General features: G+C 43.7%; 1 protein-coding gene across 1 annotated transcript in view; it reads right to left on the bottom strand.

Moving 5' to 3' along the window:
- Window positions 1-11,658, bottom strand: part of T265_05344 (hypothetical protein) — a gene marked incomplete at both ends in the record, with an annotated part of 68,364 nt that extends 56,706 nt beyond the window's left edge. Inside the window, one exon of the mRNA XM_009170335.1 lies at window positions 11,549-11,658. The remainder of the gene's footprint in view (window positions 1-11,548) is intronic.
- Window positions 11,659-26,649: the final 14,991 nt, after the last annotated feature.

Raw genomic sequence — 26,649 nt, 5'->3', positions numbered from 1 at the left:
TCCTGCATGATGCCGGATGTGCTCGTCATAGTCGGGTTGCAAGGGAGCTTGCAAAACGTAACCGTCGACCGGGATACACCATCTTCGAGGAGTTGAGAGCACCTAATTCGATGTCCTTCATGAAACTTGACCTAATCGCTGTTCGAGATCGCCGTGCAACTGTACTAGACGTCAGCATAGTCTTGGATGTGCGCGGAATGACTGCGTGGAATGAGATGCAGAAGTATGGTGCTGACGAATATTCCCTCGCCATAATCTCAGCCTTACACCCAATCGGTTGTGGTGTCGACTTTTTGGTTCACCAACCGATGATCATCTCTTATCGAGGGATTTGCTTTCCTCAATCCGCTAAGGCTGTTTGCTATTGGACTAGGATTTCCCAAGGTCGCAGTCAGTGATTTGTGTTTGCTTGCCTTTGTGGGTCCTCTGCGTATTTATGACACTTTTATGCGTGGCACATGGCGTTGAATGTACATTTTTGCCATTCAATCTCACACCAGACCCAGTGTGACGGACACTTTATGCCTGATATGCGAGTGCTGACTGTGCTAGCGCCTACCGCGCCTTGAAGAGGAGTTTGTTTGTCCCTTCGGTAGTTGGTCTTTAGACGCGTGCTTCCATATCAAAATCTTCACATACTTTGAGATTCATCTCATCAGACTGGAACTGTTCATGACATGAATTCGAATGAGACATTTCTCTCTTTTCTCCCATATTCTCCTGTTACTCTTTCGCATTCATCGCTTGCATTCACTTTTTATGTTTGTGACCATGCTTTTCAAAAATAAATGATAGTGATGCTGTAGGCTCTCGTTGCCGCCGGTGACCCCTGTGCCACTTTTTTAGGTGTTAACCCCCTTCTGAAGTTTAAAGATGTCCCAAACTCTTCAAGTCATCCGCGTTGAAGTCCAATCTTGCAAACTGTTGTAATTTAGTACTTCCCAATAAAGTAATCCACAGGAGGGGAAACACTGAATCCACATCACTCGTTTACAAGCTGTGAACAACCATTTGTGAATAGGACCTCGTCTGATGCAGTAGTCCATCTCTACTGTGGCCTCAGATAGATCGCACGGATTTGGTTGTATCACAGAGCATGAAAAAAGACATGCCACAGCACTTCCATCGCAGTGCACAGCCACACCATTGTGATAGCAAAGCGTTTTTCACCGGGCTTCTCGCTAGATTCAAGTGGTAATGTACCTTCAAACGTTCGACTGTACCAGCCAGCTCCAGGATGATTACCAAATGAGTGAGACGCTCGCGCGGCTACCACCTGATGAGTAGGGTTCATGCACCGGTTATTCGCAGAGCGACAGGCACTCTAACACAAACGAACCATATGTAGATTCTTTTCAGGCTGTGTGTGGGAATTAATGGGATTTGTGCAGGATGGAGGAGGTGTACCGATCGATCCAAAGTATGCAACACAACTGGATTGCCAAAATAAATGGCAATAACAACATTCTATTATTGGAAATTACTATTTACGTAGGTCAGAAACACTCCAGCGGAAGTGAGCTTTGTTTTTTTCCTGATTGGCCGATGATTTGGGTAAAAAACCTAAAACGCTTCCGGTTATTTGAGACACTCCCATGAAATGTTAAGTTATTCAGACTGTGGCCATTTTATTCCAGTATTTTTCGCCACAGGATATGGTATTACCTATGTTTTTTGGAAAAATGCCTGTCGGGGTTAGGGTTACCAACTTAAATCGACATGGCGGCGATCCGCAGCCATGAACTTCGACACATACACTCATTTGCAAATTAATCTGGTTTTCACGGAAGACTCAAGTTGGTCTCTCGTTTATGGTGTTGTCCATTGAATATGGTGCACACAGGCCACCTCATGCTGCAGTTGGTACGATATTCGAGATATCGCAGTATATTTTTTATAAGTGAAACCTGCGTGAGTGTATTTGTCGAAATCAGTCCAATTTGAGTTCAAGTAGAACATAAGGTTGACGGAAACTCGGAGACTGCGCCTATCTGATGAGCCCCAAGAAGGGCGAAACCGGTCGTGGGCTATCCTAGAGTTTTCATCAACGTCGTGAGTAGTTTAGAGATTCACTTGAGTCTCTCGTGAACACCAAACTGATTTACAAATGAGTGTATTTGTCAAAAACAGTCAAATTTGGGTTCAAGTAGAACACAAGGTTGACGGAAACTCGGGGGCTGCGCCTACCTGACAAGGCTGAAGAAGAACAAAACCGGTCGTGTCGAAGAGTTTTTATCAACCTTGTCGGATCTTTCCTTTATAAAGATTCCTATGCAGTTGTTCTGATGCCACGCTATCCGTGATGGCACTGTGCTTGGTGGCGGTGAGCGTAATTGATATGGTTGACAGAATTGCAAAACTTCCGGTTTGGTTTCTCACCATCGATCATTCGCCGCAAATTGACAGAATTGCAAAACTTCCGGTTTGGTTCCTCACCATTGATCACTCGCCGCAAATCTACTTCACGGCTTACCAAATGTCCCGAAAACTTTGGTTCCGATGGTCAACCTCCATTGAGCTTACTCACGTATTTTCTCTGACCTATAAACGACTTCATTTCAGAAGGGTATGGTAAACAGTCGGTGGGTTTATGGCTGAATCATGCTTCAATTTGACACAAAATTTTCGTCAAACCAAGTGACCAAATTACCAGACTGGCCGAGGTTCAGGGCAGACGGCGAGTAGCGTCTACCTGTAAATTATAAAGATATGGCTGTCATCTAAAAACATGGTCTGCTGGGATCTTTATTTGTGTATAAAAAATTCACAGTATCGAGTCAGACGTTAGGCGGAAACGAGCAGAACTGTTGGAGTCTCTGGCAGGTACTCAAAAACCTTGTTGACGGTAAAAATGCAGCCAGTGCTTGAAATGGAGCAACAAAGTTGCTAGGTGCATTAGGCTTTCGTAAATGCAGTCGGTAGGTGATTGCTGAAAATACGCTCCTTGTATTTCAGAGTTGGGTACTTGGTACACTTTGTGGAATATTTTTATTGGACGTGCTTGAAACGACCCCGGTCTATTTACGTGCAGATCAAAACTGCACCGCGCTTGTTACGAAAACCGACACCGTGGTACAAAACGTGGCCACGCAGTTAGATGGTACAGCTGAAAAAATTTATACAAGCATTTTATCTTGAGCAGTACAATCGCATTATTTATTAGTTGTTTCCGGAGCAAACTTTCGGATGAGCGTATGACCCTCACTGTCACTGGACAGATATCGCTAGAGGATTCGTAATCTTCATAAAGAAAACTACTCACAAGGTTGCTGAAAACTCTTCGACAGCCCACGACCGGTTTCGCCCTTTTTGGGACTCATCAAGTAGGCGCGGTTCCCGGTTTCCGTCAACCTTATTTTCTACTTGTAATCTTTCTTGGCCTAATTGTCATCAAGCAGGCAAGGCTGGTCCTCTAGTATTCTTGAAAAGCATGCGTTTTCAAAGGATTCCAAATGTGCAGAGAATTTGAGACTGCTGGTGACGTTGAACTTCACTTATTTTGAACTAAGTATGGGGCGATCCAATATGAGTTTGTAACAAAACACCTCCCATAGTTGGAAAGCGAGGCCCATCCAAGGACTCTGTTGTTTCCATCATTCGCCGACGCAAAACTCTCTAGCTTAATGGACAAGAGGCATGATGAGACTTCGGAACAGCGAGTTATTCACACTGCCGATCAGCTGGTCGCCGCCGAACCACAAAGTATGTAACCCTTAGCCTGAAGGTCGGAGGTTAGAAAACCCCTCGAGTCACGTGAGACACACTTCTGATTACTTCCAGTAAGATCGATGCAGCATTTGTACATTGATTCTAGGATTTTAACCATAGGTCGATTTCACCTACCGGATAGAATCTCAAATGAAGAGTCGTGTACACGAAAAAAGTCGAACATGGAACATCATAGTGGGGCTAATGAGACGAGTTAAGGTGGAGTCGATTACCGAATAAACAGATGGTCTGGATCGACATTTTGGTTTAATTGTAGGCGGTTGCGGGGGTTGTGGAATACACACTGATATTCACGTTTTTGTGTACACGTCATCGGTTGTACTGTTAAAAACAACGGTTCATGTTCACCAATATCTCGCTAGGGGCGACAGTTAATTAAATTTGTAAATGCATCACTGTATACAGCGATTCACTGCGTTTACCAGCTGGTTTGTCAAAAAAATTCACAATGCTTTTTACGCAAAACATTCGTTCCAATTTTGACGGAACTGCCTACAGACATTGATGGATGTTCCGCGGGAAAGCGTGACAACCTAATCTGGGATGATAACACGAGCCGTTGTTTTGATGACCGTTATTTAGATGACACGTTATATGAATATGACACACGCAGTTGTACACCAGTTTATTTTTAACGCGAACTTTACTGAATCCAAGGTGAATATCTCATTTATGATTAGTTTCAAGAACGGATAAACCTGTCGTGGACCGTCTAACATTTTCTGACCAACTTGTGTGTAGTGTTCCCCTGCAAGATATCAAGCGGGTGATATTTTCGTTTTATTTCTGAGCGTAGTTTTGGTTCACTTTTTGCTACCACTGTAACGGTGGATACTACTGATGAGGCATGCGAGTAGTGTTTTCTCGTAAATCCGCTTTGCGTCTCTTGAAAAGTGAGATCTATTACGGAATTTATGGAGTCGCTTTGTAGCATTTGCCTGCATTTGAGTAACAGTCAATGAATATCCAGGAAAGTTCAGGAAGGCGCGTTCAAGGCGAAGATGTATATTCGGTTTTGTAAAACGAGATGCATATGAGAGTTTTGCTCCCCTGTCCAGCAGTCCGTAACTGTTCAGTTGCTGTGTCTCTAATACACCACTCCGCAGCGAAGACCTTCTTCCTTTCACCATGAACAACATACACCACAACCTATCAACGTCTCATGTGGTTGGGTCGAATGGAACTTTAGATACCTAACATGTCCTCATGACTCTACGTCTGAATGGAACTTTTCAACGGACAATCTATCTGAAGATCCTACGGCGTGACCACTATCTACGCCTTACTTTTTTACCATTCATTGCAAATAAGCAAAGCTAAGTAAGGATATCATTCCACAGAGCAACAGCAAACAAAATGGCCCCTGAAAGGGACACTGATCGCCATCGGAATGAGTCCATTACCGTTCACAGTAAACCAAACACACTGTCCGCCATCGTTGGCACTGTACCTAAGCTGCATACTAGTCAGCGGCAACAGGAATGCAAATCTGTCCAAAAACTTCATATCCCAAGCTGTCTCGCAATCAGAAGACTTGAGTTCGAGACCAACCTGCTCTACACGTCAACTATTTGGCCATCTGAAGTTGCAGTGGGGCATACATGTGTTGATCGGAACGGTACCCTTCTCCACGGATTCTGGGCTATTTCTACACAAGGTATTATGAGCCATGCGGCTAGACGACATCAGTGACAGGTCAACTGACAAATCAGTTACACTGTGAGACCAACCAAGCTGTCAAACGCCCCCTCCCAGGTCAGAGCTTACTCTGGAATCGATAATATCCCGAATTTCGTCCGAAAGTCTGATGCGACTTTTAATGTTCAAACCCTGTTAGTACGCTGTTTACCTATGAATCTACAGCATTTTGCTTTTGCAACTGATAGCAGAAATATCAACCCTCAAAAACTTGCTGTCCTCTGCTGTTTTCGGTGGAACTGGACCAAACGTCAATGTTTTTCCGACCACAAACAAGTGCATAATTAACTGCGTACTTTATGGACCACAAAACGACGCAAAATTTTGAGGAAAGCAGGAAATCCACTGTTGTAGAGTACGCAAAATGGTCAGCTTCAAGCTGAGATCATGAGTTTGGAAGCGTCGGTTTCCCTAATTTGGCGTTGGTAGACTGAACAACAGGGAATAATCCAAAGTTGCCTAAAATGATCATTTCCAGATGCTTGATCACGAAGGATTTTAACATACGAAGCTCATCAGAAGTGAGGTGAGAAAAGTTACTGCGCAAGTCATTGTATAACCTCGTCTGAATAAGGACACTGTTATTCCTGTCGCTTCGAAACACTGAGTGACCGGCAGCACTCTTGAAACCACTTAGGACGGTCAATGACATATTCCCATAATCTTTTACTGTGGACAAAGATCTCTCACAGGCGAACTGACAGGAAGTATTAGTTTTTTTCATTTAACTATTCTTTGTTTCCCAAGATCAAGGTGGCTCAGTAATCAAGACCGGAAGGTCAGTGTCCCGAACCCAACCCCAGAATCTCAATTGCTTCCGTCTCTGCTAGCACGAACTGATGATGTTCCAACCCTTGTGCCACCTTTCAGATAGCATGATAGCTAGGTACCGGAAGGGTGCTGCAGCTGAACAGTTATTGTTTGTTCCCAGTTTCTCAAACAGATTCAAGAGTACAGATATACAATAGATTGCCTCGGGTATTGAAGCACTCCCAGCCACTCTTCACGTACAACATTTCCTAAAGGCACTACTGGAACAAAACTGTTGCTGAGTTGGTGAGGACATTAGACCTGAAAAGTAGTTGAACCATTACGTTGAATGATCCTATTATTGGTATCAACCTGAAGATAGTTTTCATGTAATTCTATGGTAGCGTGCTGAAGTTCGGGAAAGCTGTGCCTCTTCCCCAGGACAGGACGGATAGCACCGGAAATGATTGATTGCACTTGCATTCTCCCGATGATCTCCCGTCTGAGTTATGCCAGTTGGCCGACATGTATTCAATTGTTGACGTTGTGATCAGATCTTTCTAAAGGACCGAAAAACTACAATTTTGGATGCTTCACGAGGCATTTTATCAAAGCACAGTGTTCCACTCAAAATAGCATAAGGTATATTCGTATTGTACTACTCATAAGGTTGCTGAAAATTCGTCGACAGCCCACGACCGGTCCCGCCCTTCTTGAGGTTCATCAGGTAGGCGCAGTCCCCGGGTTTCCGTGAACCTTATGTTCTACTTGAAACCAAATTGCACGAAATTAGCGAAATACACACCGAGTGCAGCACATTCAGTTACCTTGAAACATCACAAACGAGAGATTCAGATGGGTTCCAGGTGAGTCTGTCGAAAAACCAAATTAATTTGCAAATGAGTGTATATTCGCTAATGAGGCATATTCCTTCGCAAAATCCTACAGTTATAAGCATGGCTAACTTTAAATTCATGTGATCAGGAGCAACTACAACATACCAAGTGGTACAAAGAAAACATTTGTTTAATTTAAAGCCTAAAAATCTAATCAGCGAAAGTAACGAATGTACAGAATGTCGTACTGCTGATAAGTTGGACAACCGGTATAGACAGGTATTGGAAAGTAACGTTAGATGGTGTCTTTCTATGCAGCACAGCACTTTTGAAGCAAGCCTAGACAGATGGTCAAACGAGTTGATCGATTCCATCCCACTGACTGGGCAGTCAGCAATATCTGTATCCTCCTCTTGGTCATCTGATTGTCTCGTTATTTCTAACCTCCTGCCGTTCGGGCGTTGCCTTCAAGGTAACGTCAATCTGCCGATTCGTCGGCGAAGTATTTCGTCGAGAAAAAAAAACAGGAGTGGTGAAAATCTTTATGGTGGAATATGTGCCCTTTCCAGACTGTAAAGCGGACCTTTGTGTATTTCAGTGTATGCAAGCTTCTGCATTCCATCACACAGAATCAATCCAATTGTTGCAGTTAACATCATCCTGATTACTTGAACTTGCAAGCAAGAATGGGGCGATATGTAAGTGATTTCCTCGTGAAACTCCGTCACTTTGCAACTGACCGACATACTGGCTAATTAGTTGATGAAACTGCTGCATCTCCTGCCTCGCATCAAGTACATTCTGCGTGTTTCCTTATCAGTAGGCTGGTCACATGGTGCAGTGCTATCTTTTCCGGTAAAGTACGCCGTGAGATTAAATTCAGCGCTTTTTCACAAAGCTGCATGTCCGTTTGAGACCGTAGTTCCGTATCAGGTAAACGTTTTAGTTCCGTAGTTCTATCCGAGGCGCCTACTCCACTGTAAACCGATTCGTATCAATCACCCAGCTTAGCCGTGGCTTCAGATTTAAGTGTCCAAATGAGCACGTGAATGTCAAGTTAGAAAAGACTGCCTCTGTTTCATTTCAGCTGCTGCTATGTAGCCTGCATCCATCTTAAAAATTAAACCAAATCATAGTGCCCTGCCGTCACGGAAACATAAAGAGGTTTTTGTGAAGCACAGTCAGTCAAGGAAGATCACACACGAGAATCACCTGGGTTTCAGTTGGGTATCCCAGTAAAACCAGATCAAATTTGCCAGTAGGTGTGCTTCAAGAATCACGTCCAATTTAGGTTCATTTAGGACATGAGGTTGGCGGAACCTCGGAGGTTGTGTCTACCTGATAGGATCTGAAAAAAGCGAAACCAGTTGTGTGCTATCGAAGAGAGGTCGCAGCAACTCTGTGATCAGTGTGTTACGTTTGTTGAATGAAATCTTTAATGCAAGAGTAATGATACCCGCTTCCTCTGATACCAAAAACACTTCGTTCTGAAGCCGGTTTTTATGGTCGCATGCACTGAGAAACTTGTGATTTTGTAATACGACTTTTCTCAACATCACTTGGAAAAATCAACCAGAACCGCCTGTATTCCTCTGTAAGCTACCTTGATCTGAGACCTGGTTCTCTGTTCTGATGGCGTTATTACAAGGAACGAGAATAGCTCTTTGATTAGACATCCGCAATGAACTACTCAACTTTTAAAAGATTTGGGAGTTGGACTATATGTGGCGATCTGCTTTGATAGTCTCCAGTCAACCGGCGCTGGCTTATGGTTAGGCCTTTAAGCTAACGAATTTGCCTAGGAACCTCAGTTGTCCTCCTGTCCATATGTTGGCACCCTGCATTATCCCGGCCCCTGTGGAAGCATGAATTTTACGCCTACAACCCTGAGCACCAATACAACTAAGAACCTGGTGTTTTTATCATTCCTGAGAACTTTAAATGTGCATCCTACTCAGTTGAACCCGGCCGGATTGTTCTGATCCATACGCACGAAGAACAGAATGCACTGGACTTGCGTTTCTTTGGCTTCTTTTAGATTGAAATTCCGAACATCTGATTGGTGAAACACCGGTGGTAACAGTAGTGTTTCGCGAACCGAGTTGACCACGTCTAAGCGAGTGACCACGTTTGAGCCTGGAATAGTCTGGATGCGATTTGTTCGTGGTCTCAAATAAAGGCAGATTTACTATTCCGGGTTGTCTGAGAAATCCTCATGCGGTAGACATTCTTTGGATTGTGTAACCGAACAATTAGGTGACAGTTGGTAACAGCTACAGCCTAAGTGAATGATAAAGTGTTCAACTTTTATGTCATAGATTACTGATTCTATTAGGTCTCGTGTTTTGTGTGATGCAAACTGCTCTTGCATTTCCACTGTTTCCAGGTTTCGAACGTGGGGAAACTCAGTCCCACGTGGCCAGTACTCACGTACACTCTTTAAGACACTTAGTTGCGGTTTCAATGGCCACCAAATAGCTCGAAAACAGGTGTAGGTCATCCAAGTTTCTTGCATTTGACACCTTGGCTGCCTGAAAACAGCCATCTTTCGCTGACAACATCCACATAGCTTTGACTTGGTTAGAGAGCTAAAATTTACCCAAATAACTATGAAAATACATTAGAAAGTTTTTTGACCCTGGCCTGCCATGAGACGCGCAGTACATTCCTTACCACCTATTGAGGTCATACTGTCATTCCACACCCAAAAAATCGATCAAAGACCTCGTGCGTTTTTGTTCAGACGTGTCTTTCCCGTCGAAATAAATAAATCTACGAGTGGTGAGATTGGCCGTTTGACTAACTTTTCTAATCGCAGAGGCGTGTGTACTCTCGCGGTTTTATCTGCCTTCTGTCTGTGGTTCATGCAACCAACAAAAGCCGATTTGGTACAGGGAAAGCCGATAGTTGCTGATAGTTACACTCACGGAAGTGTCATATTTGTTCAGGAAACCTTAACTTTGCATGGGTCTGATGCGCCAAGTAATTTGAAGCTATCCGGTTTTTTGTGAGGGAGCGTAAAAGCTGAATCATTGAAGAATTGTGCACCAACTCCTAAAAGCTGATTATGCTCAAACCACATACTGAATCAAGCCCAAATTTATTTCGAAAATCAATGATCAGAGTCGTTACGTACACACATTCCACTGTAAGCCGGTCCGTCAACATGCGTTTGAACGCAAAATATATAATAATTTTTCCATACTAATAATAGGTTTACAGTGCTCGAAAAACTTAGCATCTGTTTTGACATCTCATAGGTGCTGAGTAATTCAAAAACCTCCCTTTTGTGCCATTCATTTTACCGAACAAAGCTTTAACTGCTGGAACCAGTATGGTCGCTTTGTGAAGCACCTCACAAGTTCGTTTTCTTGGTCTTCTAAGTCATCCCTTTCACCTCGCCTCGGAAAAGTGGCCTGTTACCAAGGTGACCACTGTTCAGGGGGTTGCCGTGTAGAAATTAAGGACAACGTTTCATCTACTAGCTGATGGTATCCAACAAATTGCAGGCAAACTATACTAAATGTAAGCGATCGTGTCCATCAGACAGTGAGGAGTTACGAACTAGATGGTGCAACATTCGGCCACAACGGTGACCTCAATCCTTTAGGATTGCATTCAGTCTAAATGGTAAGGTTTCGATTAGCTTAATTTGAGCAGGACGTATTAATGTTGCGCGATTTAGTTCCTTCCACTTTAAGGTCATACTTTTTAACACTAACCAAGTAAGGAAGCCGTTTACACCTCGAGATCATCTCGCTTTCAGATACGGCTTTCTGATGCATGTGAATCAAATTCACTCACTGTAAACGCTGTCAGGTTGAAAATATTTCCCCGTTTCGCATCTGAGTGGAATGTCTGATTCTGGAAAAATAAGCGTAACTGAAATTTGCAGTCCCCCTCTTATGCGCGTTAAGGCTATTAAAACAACAAATTCATCGAGAAATCAAAAAGACTAGCACCACCGAACTAACAACGCAAGGTGGTGTATCCAAACCACGTGACTCAAAAGCATATGGCTTCTGTTGTTTTTTTATGTTTAACTCCCTGCCTTCTGTTTATCCTTTTCACCCGAGGTGTTTTCAGGTCTTCAAGGTTAATGTTCATCTGCTGGTCACCTCCTAGCGTTCCTTATTTAGAAAATTGGTTGGTTGTGTCTTATCACCCGGACTGTGCGTAGACATAAACAGAACAACCTGACCCAGAAAAGATCACGTGATACTGTTAAGCTGATCGATAAACCCCAACCACTAAAACGATGGGGATTCTAACCCTTGGCGAAATCTTTTCTTGCCGAAAATCTTGTTGAAGGTGCATTTTCAAGTTTTTGATTTGTCTTCACACTTTCTTAAAACCAGTGTGGCACTGAGAACACGATTTTAAACAAACCGTCAGGTAGTCTCACAAGAGCGTAACACGAGCGCACCATTATTAGAAGTATTCTAAGTTTAAATTCAATCCTGTGTACCAAGATGCTACCGATAACCTGATATTTCAACAGTTCAACAGTTCAACTATTCCCAACACCAACTTACTTGAGAAATCGTCACGGAAACAACACAGATATGCACTCGTTTGCGCAGATTCGATCTTTGAAGCTGCACAGATAGTAAATCTCAGAGTGCATCCACAGGCACAAACTCAGCAGATACGCTTCCAAAACACTTTTGGGTTCATCGCCACTGGCCTGCTTATCGGCTCTATTGAGCAGGCTCACCATAGATTGGCCAGTCAAATCTCTCAAGTCTGATTGGTCAGTAGAATTCTATGCCACGCAGATATTGTTTGACCCAGTTAACAGAACTAGATTACAGCTGAAAATATGGTTGTTCGATTTTGGACACGCTTTTTCACGAAGTCCTTGTCTTTTGCAGACTCTTAATGACTATAGATGATCCGAAAAGTTGATTAACTTCATTTTAACCGTAACTTTGCAGACTAAGTGCTTCGTAGTTAATGGCGTTTGCAGGCTTGTCGACATAACTAGGTCGAAAGTGTGTGTAGACGTTATGCGTGAAACACTCGTTATTGGCTCACATAAATAAACGTACATTCTGAATCTAATGGACCGCTTGAGTCTCACGTTTTGCTAACTTGGTTTTCTGGAGGCTTGGTGCCCAAGTAACTGATGAGTAAGTCATACTCGTCACATCAGTATCAACTAAACGAAAGCAGACACTTCGAGGGGGGACAGCTTTTAGGTGCGCGAGACATCATTCTCATCGTGATCCCCAAGAAAACCAACCAACCAACACTGTATCAATGGTTCTCCGTGTGCCTAACTTACGTTCGTTTGCCTGTCATGTCTAAACAAATGCCCACCAGTGATTGCGCATTATCCGTTCCAGCCACCCCAAAAAGAAACACCGAGTAAAAATCAACATTTTGGGCAGTTTGTTTGAATATTTTGATACTTTGTTTTGTCGCCGAAAACGGAGTATTCTGGTGCAAGCAAAGGGTTGACGTCACAGTTACAGGCCAAGAGCTATTTTACGAGGAACGGAACCCATTGCTACGTCTGCATCGTATCTTGTGAATGTGTCGTACCTTGTTCATGTGATCTTTAGTGTTACATAGACGATACCAGCGCCCATCTTGTTTTGTATGCATAGCGTGAGTGCTGGAGCTGCGATGTTCAAAGTAAAACATATTTAGGGGACAGTGTAAAATTTCGTGAGAGAAAACCTCAGTTTAAGAGGGCATCTCCATTTCATGATAGAAACTACTCACAAGACTGCTGAAGACTCTTCGACAGCCCACGACCGCTTTCGCCCCTTCACTAAGGGCTGATTAGGTAGGGAGAATCCCAGAGTTTCCGTCATTTTTACGTTCTGTCTGAATCCAAATTGCGCGAGATTCGACAAGTATGCCCGTTAGCTTACCAGTTTGATTCCCACAATGGATTATCCTGGAACCTAGCTGAAGAATATCATAACGAAGAGATTCGGCTGGCCTGCAGGTGAGTTTACCGTTCAAACCAAACTGGTATGCAAATGAGTGTATTCGTCGAGGTCAGTCTACCTGAAGGTAAGCGACACCTTCTTCCGGTGGGTACAAATTCAAGACCTACCTGAAGACATCCTACCCTCGCGACAGTCCACATGACCTCTTTTTCGTATTAATCTGTATTAATTGATTACCGTATAGAAACACATTAGCCAAGGCATAGGTGCATTCGACTGGTGGATATCGGTTTAGCTATATCAAGCTGATGGTCTCTAAGGAAGTCCAAGTTCCCGATATATATAGAAGAACTTGTTGACTGTACTCAAAACGCAATGCTGCATACAACGATCTACACATAAGGAACAAAAATTTAACCTTTCTTCTCCATTTAAGACAGATTTCCGGACAATATCTTCCAAAGAATGTTCGTAGGCAGTTCACTGTGTTTGTTGAGCATCTTCATATGGCGATTTGAGCTTACATCTGGCAGTTTGCTTCATTCAATCATTTCGTTGAATACCCAGTTTCACCTCACCACATCAGACAGTGTGTCCTTCCAAACTGTAGACGCTAGACTGTACCACGGCGGACACTCCACTCGAAACCAAGTTACTACTGGCTTTCACGTGGCACCCCCTAACTACGCTTGCCCGTCTGCGGCGATTTTGTTGTTCTAAACTAACGTAGCTATCTGTGTGTGCCGAGCATGAAAACCATATTCCTTAATCACTCGTCTAAGCATGAAAAATTGCCCTTTTATGCTGTTGAATTGATTTATTGAAGATCATTGTCCCATGAAGCTAGTCGTCATTCCTTAGCGCTCGTTCATTGAAATAAGTCGAGCCATCAACTATCCGTCTACGGAAGATGTGTTTCTAGTAAACTTAATGTCCATAAGCTTGAATGCTGTGGTTGTGGCTGCATTTGGTTTACCACCCTATCGGCGTCTAGCTGCCACGTGACCCTAGGTCGTAAAGCACAGCTGGGCGGCACAACACGGAATAACAAACACCTCGACCCGGACCGGAACAATCGATTGACGTACATGGTACAAAAGTGAAGTCATTCTCCACCGAAGACTGAATTTCACAACAATGCACGACAATGTTTTCCAAGTGATCGAGATATACGATGACAGTCGATCAAATGGAAATTATGGAATCAATGGAGGTGAACAGCAGAATGCTTGCTTCTTGTGTTTACATCCCGTTCTAGGAGTACTGTGTTTCAAACGGTTGCAAATAAATGAAACTAGGGGGTTTGATCAAACAGGTAAGTAGCAAATAGAACCACTTTGACAAAGCGCCACAGGAACTGCTTATTAAAGGGGCAAACCTATTTGGGTGTGTCATGGAAGCCAATAGACGGGTGTTGCCCATACGATCATCTGCATGATGCAAGGTCGTCTTGTGTCTACTCGAGACGACAGTTTTAGGTCTGTCCCTACGTTGTTGTCATGGTGACTCCATTGTTAACACCGTGAGCTTTACGTAGTATAGACATGCGTATTGTTCAATTTTCAGCCACTTGTTACTGAAACACATGGATTCAGCCTCATCTATTTTAAAAAATTAACTAAGCTACAATGTAAGAAGAGGCAATCTGGAATGACATCAAAGTCGTCGGTGTTCACCATTTGTAAAAAGATATTACTGTCAAAAATATCAAATGCAGACAGGTTAGAATGAAGGTGAATGAAGACACGGCTGAAACAGTTTCACGTGTCCTGTGTATGAAGGGATAGGAACAGACCAAAGTCAAACACCGGGGTAGTTTTTGGCCGCAGCAAAACCTGCATATACAGCAGATTTCGTGTATATGAGCAGACAGGTGGAAGGGACCTGTTCCTGTATGTCGCAAGCCTTCAAGAGACACTTACACCTAAACACTTAGGGCTACAAACAAGCAAGAAGTTATTTAGGTGATGTAGATGTTTCTTCAGTGTTTTCCCGAAAAGTTGGTGGTGAGTTGGTGATCGTGACCTCCCCTGGATTGTAAGTGGCGTGTTCAGTAACTGCACGAATCTGCAAGGCTGCGTTTGCTAACTTGAGACACCAACGGCGTCAGAGTGGTTTATCCCTGAATCTCAAGGAACGTGTGTATCAAGCTACAGTACGGGCTGTTTTGTTGTATGAATGTGAGACTTGGCCTATTTGAGCAGCGAAAATGAGACGTCTTCAGTTGGTTAACAATCGTTGTCTCAGAACCATAGCTCGTGCGCGTTGGTGTCGGCGAATCTGTAACGAGGCAGTTAGAAAGCGCGTTTTCCGTTGTGCAATGGGTACTTCCACTTAGGAAGTGTCAGCGTTTTCGGTTGTGCAATGGGTACTTCTACTTAGCAAGCACCAGAAACTGCGCTAGTTGGGACATGTGTTGCATATGCCGAACCATCGTTTACCGAAGAGAGCGCTGTTTTCCATGCCCAACTCAGAGTGGCGTAAACAGAGAGGTGACCAACCCTTGACTTGGCAGAGGAGTATGAAGGAGATCACGAAACGCTTGGGTGCTGTCGGTGCTACTCGCCTTCCAGGATGGGGACCGCGTGATCCTCACTGTGCCTGGTTGGAGACACTACAAGAAGTAACCAGTAATAGATCTTTGAGGCTTGTAGTGAACTTTAGAGCTCTGAAGAGACATCCACAGCTAGCTTTTTGAGGCACATATCTCGCGCTTGAGTCGTTCTCAGACGCGATCAGAAATATTGCCCAATCTGCTTGCCCGACGATCAGCTAAACTTACATGCCCCCCTTAGGTGTACCCCGTTTTCAATGCTTGCAGGTCAGTCCTTCGGTATGGTTTATAAAGTTGAAATAATTGTCGAAGTACACTCATTTGCAAACTAATTTGGTTTTGCGAAAGACTACCTTTCGTTTGTGACGTTTCCCGGTAATTTGGTTTCAAGTGGAACATAAGGTTGACGGAATCTCAAGGACTGCGCCTATCTGATGAACCCCAAGAAGGGTGAAACCGGTCGTGGGCCGTCAACGAATTTTCAGCAACCTTGTGAGTAGTGCATTACGAATACAAATTATCGCAATATCTCGAATATCGTAGCGACTGAAACACGAAGCGGCTTGGTGCAGCCTGGAAACACCACAAACGAGAGATTCAGCTGCATTTACCCAAAACAGAGTTGAACATTCTCGCAGAACAAGGTTTCTTAAACGTGTAGAAGTTTGTCTTCAGCACTTTCTTCCTGCAGGGTTGCTCCTGAGTGTGTCCTGTTTTTAAAGCAACCTTATGTAGCTCTGAGTGGGGTAAAAATCAACTCTGTTTGGCCTGCTTCTATTGGTATTTCAGATTGGCTTGTTCGCTGAGCTGGATAATTACGTTACAAACGTTCCACCACCAGTCGGGGTGACATCTTCATTACGGCGTTAGTGAGGGCCAACTTCGAATTCCCCCTTCTTAGACTCCTTACGGATTCCACACTCAGGAAGAGAACAGAATTCATTTGTTCTACCTCTGTGTAAACTTGTAAGAGCGGTCGCGTCGGGATGTGAGGACCACCTAAACCTAGAAGTTTGAAAATAGGTTCATCCATTACATCGCATTATCGAATCGTACAAATCCGAATGAGGCAACTGGAGCACCAAATTTTGTTTTTAAAGCATAAGTTTACCGTGGAAAAGCGCACTGTGAACCATGTCTTCCGCTCTAAGCTTCAAAAAAAATCAAAATAGACTTTTCTGGACGCTAAATCTCAAAACCAGTGCACTCTCATCTGATCATGTTCTTTGCGCGCACTACTGGGAATTAGGTCAATCTTTGTGATGTAAACATTAAACTCTGTCCACGAGTATTGGAATACTTTCGGGATTACAAAGGCCTTTCCTCGGTGTCGATGATTCATCGTGTGGAGGTTCATTAGGAAACTCCTAATTCCGCAATTTTCAAACTTCTTCACTGAGATACAAGTGGTTTTGTCTTTGCTTCGAGTAAATCCGTTTCATCTGAAACAGCATTGCATATCATCACCTGGGACATATCGTTGTAGTGTGAATTAGTAAAACCCCATAAAACGAAAATCGATCCCTTTCAGTTAGATTTCGCCCGGATTATCCCGAACAAAACTAGGGAAGCTGTTGATTTATCGCGACAAAACAACGGCAGTTGGGGTTTGTTGTTGTGTTCTGAGCTCACACCTGCCGACACACTCCGCTTCACGACAACCCATCGATCACGTCACGTGACAAAACATTTGCAAATCATTACCGAGCTAAGCGAACTACAGCCGGGTAATGTATCGGCACCACCCAGAACACGATCTGTTCAAGTTGATAGTCAACTCAAGGACATCAAGGAGGGTTTTGAAGTTTGCATCCTTTCAATACGAAAGTAAGAGGTATCGCCTCCTCAATTTCTCTCCTCTAGTCATACAAACAAAGTAATCTAAAAAATACGGAATTCCCTCGTCTCAACTGAGTAAAGCATTGTCGGTAAGACTTACGTAGCGCGATATTTCATAATGTGAATAATCGGTGCTAGTGGCCCCCTCGGTATCCAAACCGAGGACTCCTTACCTCTACAACACTCAAGCGTAGACCAGAAAAACCAGAAGAGTTGTTAACCGATCCGCCTATGAATCTTTAGCTGAACTATGTGAAATGACACGAGTTCTATTCATCCCAGATAAGCCGCAACATATCGAGTGATGGTCTGTTTGATTTGAAAACGGCCCACGTGACTGTTGGACATGGCGCACAGTTCAAGACATGAAAGAGCGTGAACTCAAGGGTAAAGAGGAGGTAGGTTTATGGTTGATCCAACCTGAAGACACACGTGAATAGTCTGGCAATACCCAGTATTTTTTCGATTGCTTTTCATTTAATGGCTCAACATGTTCGAAAAGATGGTAGATAACCTTTCACTGGTTGTATATTTGCCATGCAAAAAAATGAAGGTTGACTTTTTTGGAGAGCATTTCTGACTTGTTTATCTTTTCTAACGGTAGAAAGATACCAAAACCCCGCTATGCTTTTTTCCATTTGCTGTCACAAACAGTTGGGTCACTACTGGCATGCCATGTCCATCGTGCGTTAGACTTCATTTACAGAAAGACGAAATAAGGTGAGATACGTGTTTTTAAGTGCCCGACTGCGACAGGAAATATGATTCAAACGATCACTTCAGCAACAGACCAGTGACAGACCCTGTCACAGAAACAGTCGACCTTCCGTAAGACGGTAGATCCTCGTGCTTTTCCAGTTTCTTTTCACCTATATAAAGAAGAGAGTGCTGTTTTCCGTGCCCAACTCAGAGTGGCGTAAACAGAGAGGTGACCAACCCATGACTTGGCAGAGGAGTATGAAGGAGATGAGGAAACTCTTGGGTGCCGTCGGTGCTACTCGCCTTCCAGGATGGGGACCGCGTAATCCTCACTGTGCCTGGTTGGAGACACTACGAGATATGGTTGCCAACCAATGTCAGTGGCGTTCTTGTTGTCAGTTTCTATCCAGATTGGCTGAGTGAATGTCTGGAGGTGTAGGCACCTCGGTGTAGCACCAAGTCCCTCCTTCCATCCACCTTTACGCCTTTCTTTACAATAAGGCTTTCAAATAAGTCATGGTTGTACGGCAGTGAAGCATCGGTGTTGAACACTGAGGTCATGCTGTCAATGATGATGATGGTGGTGGTATAAAGATATTGGAAATCAAATGTTTCTGAACTTCCAAGGAAAGACTACCCGCAAAGCAAGTCTTCAACTGACTCCTATTTTTTTGTCGTGAAGTAACGACAGAACAAATGCGTAGTTGATTTCGAGGGAAATGTATGGGGTTGGGTTTTTTTTACCGCGGGCGAAACGCAACTGGTGAGACAGTTTGTCCATGGATCTGGTCTCTTCTACACTACTGCCGCTAAACCCATCGAGCAGTTCTATTTTTAAATTCTTGTTAACATACCTCCTTCGTTAGGAGAATGCCTCACGTAGAAGAGACTGTCGTACCCATCTTGGGAGTTAGAATATCTTTAGGGGTAATGTAGAGGATCTAACATGAGTGTGTCAGATCATGATGGTAGGCTTGGACACATGCTGCGTATCCCAGTCGACCAACTTCCTCTAAGAGCTCTTTTTGCACAGTCACTTGAAGGATGGAAGTGAACCACGGGAGGTTAAACAGTGGCTTAGCAGCGAATTATGAAAGCATTGGTTAGAGCGCAAATTTACTGACCGGAAGGTCCGTGGTTCGAAACCGACCTCTATCTCTCGACTTCCCCTGTCCAGGTTTGGGCAACCTGACAGTATCCCATTCCTCGCGCTTCCTTCGGGTGACATGGCAATAAGACACCGAAAGGGTGCTACAGTTGAATGATTTTTTTCATTTCATGAAAAACTGAACAAGAAATTCTCAAAATAATAAGTAAAGCTTGTTGGACTAAGTTAGTTGAGCGTTGCACTACGCAGAACTGGTCGTTGCCTATCACAGAAATCTATTTGGCGAGAATTTCGAAGAAAATAAACCATGATAGACCTACAGTCCGACGGTGTGTAAGTGGTGTAGTGGTTAACGGTCCTAAGGACTCCCTAGTGAACAGAACAAATTGCTAATGTAAGCCAGATACAAAGCCAGGAGGAGAAAATCCAAGTAAATCTTGACTCACAGTTCAAAATATGAGATTCCGTAGTTCCGTAACCCTTCCATTGAACCACCACACCAAGAAAGGTTCCACCAATTCTCCGGTGATCTCAATATTAATCCACAGGTGTGAATAGAATAGTCCAGCGTTTGTAGCTAAAATGTTCGTTCACTTTAGAGTTAGTAGCAGCCAATTTTAGCCAACCGGCGGTCACAACAACAGTCACTCAGCAAAAGCCTCAAAGTCACGTTTGACCCAAGAAGCGGGCGGTTGCAGTTGTATTTCAGTAAAACAAACTTTTGTACGCTGATGTGACTGATATTGATAGGGAAAAAGATGATACTGAGCATGAAAAATAGCAGTTTACAAGTTCTATGAGTCTTTCTGCTTGTAGCGCACGTGATTCAGCTTGTCTGGAACCCCCAGAATAAAATGGCACTTCACCAATCCTAGTGGTGGGTATGCTGTAACGGCCTGGTCGGATTGTCGAACTAACGTTTTTCCGTTGTTGGGCTGGACTTGTTTCGCGTGTAGTATGCACAGGGACGCTGATTACTCTCGTTTTACGGTATCCCACTCTGACTTGATGCTCAGATGTGGTTTGTCAATGCTATTTGGAGTTGTGAGAATGTTGTTCTTGATCGTCTTCTCTGGATATCTTTGTCTTCTTCAAAGAGCCATCACCATGTTTTAATTTTCGTCCCAGATTTTATTTGGCCGTTTTCCCCTTTGGTTGTAAGGCCGTCAGGCGAATGTGTTACTGTTGCTAATTTTATTGTCTCCATTACCAAATCACTAAAATCCTTCATAAATTTTATCAGCCTTAAAGGTTTCGCAATCGCTGTCGTCTTTAGTGACCGCGATATCACAGACTGAGACCACCGGTGTTCATTTGCAGTACAAAATAATTGATTTCCAAACTGAGGAGTCTAAGAAACACGCACTGAGAAGGATAAACTCAAGCTAGATGCTGTTTCTTGGGCGGTGGGGGGGGTGGTAAGCTGAACACTTATTGAGTAGTAACAATGTGATTGTGGATTTGAACTTGAATTCCTTCCGTCAGCTTAAACAGACCACCGTGCCCATGGAGTTTTTGCGTCTGTAAATGATGAAGGCAAGTTTGGACCCCAGGAGAGCATAACCGATGTCACTGAGTCGGTTGCCGATGTTGTACAAACCTCCGTATACCCTAATTAAAGAGGGAGATCGATAACGAAGTCTATGCTTTGAACATTGGGTGACCAAGGTAACAACAGACAACAAGACACGAATTACTGCTGAAATACTGTCAAGTTACCCAGGCCTAGACAGGGGAAGTCGAGAAGCAGAAGTCGGGTTTGAGCCACGAACATTCCGCTCAAAGTCGCGCTCTAACCACTGAGCCATCTCGATGATGAGAACCGTATAATTGTTTAAGACCTAAGTCATCATTTTACTAACATCCAAGACTATCCGATAGCGGAATTTTCTCGTACCCTGTACCGCCAAGTTTAAATTAACTTAAACTGGCCTGAATGAACCGCTATACTCCTTAAATCGCGCAGTTAACTTCAGGTGATCTGCTGTTTAGTGATTCCTATCGACGACCAAACATGTTCGGTATGAAATCTTAATTAAAAATTCAGGATGTCGTTACCGCATACAGAGTTAGTTATCTCGGTACATAAAACACCTGAGACACTAACTTCGGCTGAAGTGAAATTTCTACCTCAAGCAAGACCTATATTGCAACTCGAAGTAAATATTCCTTCACCAAACGTCGAGGGCTTGAGATATGGGTTGTGTTGTATGTCCTTCCTGAAAACATTCAGTCCTTGGGAAGAGGTGAGTAAAGTGATTGCTGAAACCCTGAATCAAAACCGAACTCTTGTCGTTAGATTGATAATAACTATACGTCACACCTATGCTGATCGACTCCTGCTTCTGCACAGCCCCACGTGAGCGAAGTCTGAGCGTTCTTATGAGTTCTGGATTCAACCAATTATCGGAGCTCTATTCGCGGTGTGGCTAACCTCTGCAGATTGGAGTGAACTTCTGAGGCACACACTCCGCTCAAATTATCTGACATGCAAATGGGCAATCAGCCAGCCAGCATTCTGGAAATAGCCGCAATCTAAGAAGACGCAATTTCTTGCTAATACGAGGTCCGGGTTGAAGGTAAGTCTTCTTAGATAAAATGTGGCTTTTTCCTATAAAGTCAAATGACAATACTTCAAACTGTCAGACATCTGTGGAGGGTGTGACCACATGTTTTACTAAATGCCACAGGAGAAACTGATTGTTTTTCTTAGAAGATCATAACAGTGAAGGAAGAGTTTATGACGTTCCAGCTAGTTGTAAACATCCCATTGATGCAAGCGGCCTGCAGCTACCCGTAGAACAGGCAGTTTGAATGAGTGCGCATTTGACGATTCTGCCATCAAACGGTTCACAAGGCACAATGAACAAGCATGTGACAGTTAGCTGCGGATCGCAAGCGTGGTTAATTTTATCACCCAGATCCTAAGGATTACGCGTTGCAGAAGCACTGGTTTCACGTGACCCTAATTGATTCTTGCAAGGCAACTTTAAATTCAAGGATCAATAATCAGTGTTTCCAGTAGAAAGCAAGAAGGAACTTCCGCATGACCCGGTCACTGGCACATCTAAAATGTTTTGGTTTCATGTACTAGCTGCGTCATTGATGGCGATCATCCAAATTGCTAACTCACCAGTGTCGTCGGAACAACCCCAATACTTTTCCGAAAACGTTTGGAGCAATGTGTCAGAGACCGATATCGTCAGGTTGTTACCGGAACTATTTTTCTGAATATTTTGCACATGACTCGCGGAAGCAAGAGAGAGCATTGTCAGTGGAGGTTTTATCTGTATTTCTCCAAGTTTCCTGTTTTGTAATACCTAATCCTTTCTTGTTCTTTTTTCTCGCATCAAAATAGAGGCCAAGGCACGTCTAAAGTTGTGGGTGGATAGTATCCTGGTGGAGGCCTCGCGTTGCTTTTGGAGGAACCATTTTAAACGGTAGTCCTCGTATACTATATTCGGTAGAATTTAGCGATCACTGATCGGAGATAAGTGTGAACTGTATGGTAACTCAAAGTAAGATGGATAAAGAGCGAGTATCTCTTTCCCAACTTTGAAGAACTTTTAATTTGCCACCGCAACAATGACACTGAATGCTCACGTCAGTGTGTCGTATGGTATCTTTTGATATCTCCATAATTACTTTTTTGTTCGGTTGGTACCATATCACTTGCCACCTGGGTCCGGTTAGGACCTGAAATGCAATACATATGGCAAGCGTTCACCCTGCTATTCCTTTTACACCCATTTTCTTGTCGGTTTAGGTTCTAGTCATGCTGCCAGGTGAACGCTCGCCAAAAAAAACGGTTGTGATGGAATTACCAGCAAAAGTTCAGGAAAGACCATTGACACTAGTTTTCAGTTGCAGTCTATCTTTGACCGACTTTCGGCTGTTTACTCTGATACGACGGCAAACCAGCTCCGATGTCTCGGATTTCACCAGCTCAAGCAAGGTGATCTGAAGCTGGTTGATGCAACCCCAATTTCATCTATGTACTTGGTGAGGATATTGGTTGTACTGAGTGGTGTTCTAACCTATCTCAATGTCGGTCCTGTCTGCCCGAAAACGGACTAAACCGAGGCACTTGAATGCTCAACCTTGTTTGGTCGATAGTGGGAAACTGGGCCTCTACTTGGGAAACAAGTCTCCTACTCTCGACGTTAATTCTCAGTCCATATTTGAAGTATGGCTGACCGACATGGTTAAATGTCTGTTGTTTTCTGTTGTTACCTCTGGATATAGCGATATCGCCAACATGCTTAAGACAACTAATATGGAATTTGTAGCACTGCTGGATCCCAGAGCAGTTAATCAGTGACTGGAGCACAAACCTGTCTCTGGCGTCACCCGAGAGAGTGAGGACATCATTGCCAAACTACAGTGTTTAGGCTCAGTTCCAAAGATATCGCTGCAGACATGGAAGCAAAAACCCTGGTTCAACCTTATTAGGTCGATCAAACGGGCTGTGACACACTACCAACTCAAGCCCCTTTATAGATTCTCAGTTAATGGAGTAAAAGATAGTAAAAGGAAGCAAAGTAGACGACACTTTATTGTCGACACTTATCCCAGTGTACAAGAATTCGCTTCAAGAAAGCAAACTGATCAGCAAAGAGATTTTCTGGATGTTGTCTGTCTTACTATGATGAGACTAGGTTTAAAGATGTAGTTCTAAGCAGAGTAGAAGCGTAGCTAATACTTTTCCTGTATGTTCGTGCGACTTGTACACTGATGGTTTTCATAACTTGTTTTGTGAAATTATCTGAAAATAACGACCTTCGGATAATTACTTGGATTCAAAATTTTGAAAACTATCTTGTGAAACGAGCCTGTGATTGATAATGCCATCGCTTTGTATGCAGAAGAAGCAGAGCAGAGAGTGCAAAAAATACGACTGCTGTCTGTGACGTCCACCTTCGGGGAAAAAACTGCTTATTTTTGGTTGAAAACCGATTTCAGTTTAAACCGCTGCTCTTGTTTCTTCTCCAGGTCACCTGAGTTACTGTTTGGAAGCGTGCGTACCTCAGGTGTGCTTGTGGTATGCCTCTCTCTCCCTCTATTTTTTTTACTTTTATGTTCATCATAGGGCCTTATTTAAATGCATTCTCACTGAGCTCGATTAGGTGCTTAATTCACCAACCGGCGAGTCACTAGTTCGAAACCAGCCCAGCATCTCAAGTGCTCCTATCTACGCTTGGACAGTGCGAGAGTATTTCAAAATCTCAGCTTCCTTCTGATGGAAGCTAAGCACCGAAGAGACATTACGGCTGAACGATGCATTCGTTCTCATTGAAATTATTGTCCTCACACTGTGCTGCTTTCGATGATGATATTGGCGATGTTGATGATGATGATGATGATGATGATGATGACGGTGATGGACACTGCAAAATTCTCCAGAACCTGACCTTACGCCTCCCAACAGGTACAGGAAGTCGGTGTGGTAGTGGTCCTTATGGTATCCGATTGTGATTTTGCACAGTTGAGTTCACTATTCCCATCCGCTTAGCTTCTTCATTAAGAGTCGCACCACCTGAGGTTTGTGCGCGAAGGTTCTCGGAGGCTGACTTGACCCTGAAGAAAATTGGAGGGAACAAATGTGCCGCAGTCACAGACATTTGACCGTAGTGACCATTCAGTCTCAAATGTTGTTTAACTTGGGACTTCCATTCTTAAGCTTCTAGTTTGACAAGATTTTGGAGTTGTTTGCAGAGTTCGACACTAGCCAGCATCAGGGTCAGGTCCAGTGAACTCCACTTGATGTCTGTAGATACCATATGAACGTTCACGAGATAATGGCTCGGTTTGGTTTTTGCTCTCAGGAATGAGCAACATTATGGATTCCCAATTCTTCCTTGGCCGTCGAAAATAGCCCAGAGATTTCAGTCATATAGAACCGGAGTTGGGTGGGACGAATGATGCCATCTTGGTGTAGAGTGAGGATGATGATACATTGGCTCGTAGATCCCTGGAAGGAAGGTACGCCCCAACAGAGATTGCAGAGTTCTGTGATAAGTGACCCAGTTCGCACATTCTCCGACTACTGGGTAATATAAGTTGCATCACCTTTTGGGGATGTTGTAGGAATATTTGTGAGAGTTATAGATGGTTGAAACACTCCTTAAAACCATGCAAGCGTGTGGGTTTGCCCACCGGATTCATCTTATATCATTATCTATCAAAAAGGCCGGAGAAACTTTGGATTTGTTCTTCTGTTTGTCCATACACTCCGTTCTCGCTCATTACCTACTAGCTACTGCACAAGTAGGCGGTCGTTTGTTTCGTTTTTCACCCAGGAAAGATAGGTATAGTGTCGGAGTAGCCGTGTGATAGATCATTTCTCGGCAGATGCGTTTCACCGTGGCGCGATCCCATCATCATCATCGTCATCAGCATCATCAGCATCAGCATCATTATCACCATCGATAGCATGACATCAGTGTTCCACACCGATGCTTCACTGGGCAACGCCGGAATAATAAAAAGACCTAATCGTTGACGAGAAGAGCCTCCAGGCAAGCTGAACCAAGACTAACCCTGACATTACAGATACAATGTACGGATGTGCGTATTTAGATACGCGTATTTTTTCTGCGTGCCTACATGTCGTCGGAATTAAGACCGTAGGTGTGTCCTCTCAGTATCGTAAGCATTGTCAGGTAGGAAAATTCCCTCTGAATGAGGCCGTGCTGATCAACATCCCTTTATAACCGGGCTTATGGTGCCCTCAATAAATGATGAGGCAAGATATGCATAAAACGAGAGAAGAAATAGATTCGCGTTTACATCACTCTTGTTTGAACGGTCCTCCTGTCCTAGCGCAATAAGCATTTTATATCCTTAGCCATGCCGGGCCTTGAATTCAGTATATGTGAAATGTGTAACCAGTGTGTTGCCTTACGTCACCAAGGCACGCAGAACACACACGGTTAATCACATCTTAGCGGGCAATGGCTTTCACGACTGAGCGATGTGACTGTTTAGTCCGACTGCTCGGGTGACCACCCAGTAACCATCCTGAGTTTGTCAATCTATTGAACCCCCTATCATGACTTCCCAGTCAGCACCACAGTCCCTCAAGTTTGCTGGACACCTTCTTCACCAGTTTCAGGTAGTTGCGGAATCTATATAGAGTTCATATTCATATTACTGTTCAAACGAGAGTAGAGTGGACAAATAGAAGAGACAGATATCGTAGCCAAGTTGTTTCGCCACAACCTTTCTGACTTTTTCAGCAAATGTTATGGTGCTTACATTTTAAACCAGGTAGCAAGTGGCTACCGTTGCATGAGAAGATGAACTGACGAAGAACTGGATTTATTACAAAACGGCTATCCAGACAGCTTTAGTCGAGAAACGTCCAATGACCTTCCCTAAAGCTTATACCAGGAACGGCAGAAAAGAAGAGCTGGTTTGATACCTTGCCTTGAAAGTGGAGGTAACCAGGCAGCCAGTCCCCATAAAAGACAAGCGGCTTGAGATACACAGATTCGTTTCTTGTGCCGAGGTTTGTCTCACCCACGAGGCCGG

This window comes from Opisthorchis viverrini (genome assembly GCF_000715545.1).
Source record: "Opisthorchis viverrini unplaced genomic scaffold opera_v5_100, whole genome shotgun sequence".
Classification (NCBI taxonomy): Eukaryota; Metazoa; Platyhelminthes; class Trematoda; order Opisthorchiida; family Opisthorchiidae; genus Opisthorchis; species Opisthorchis viverrini.
This window is presented reverse-complemented; position numbering and strand designations above follow the sequence as displayed.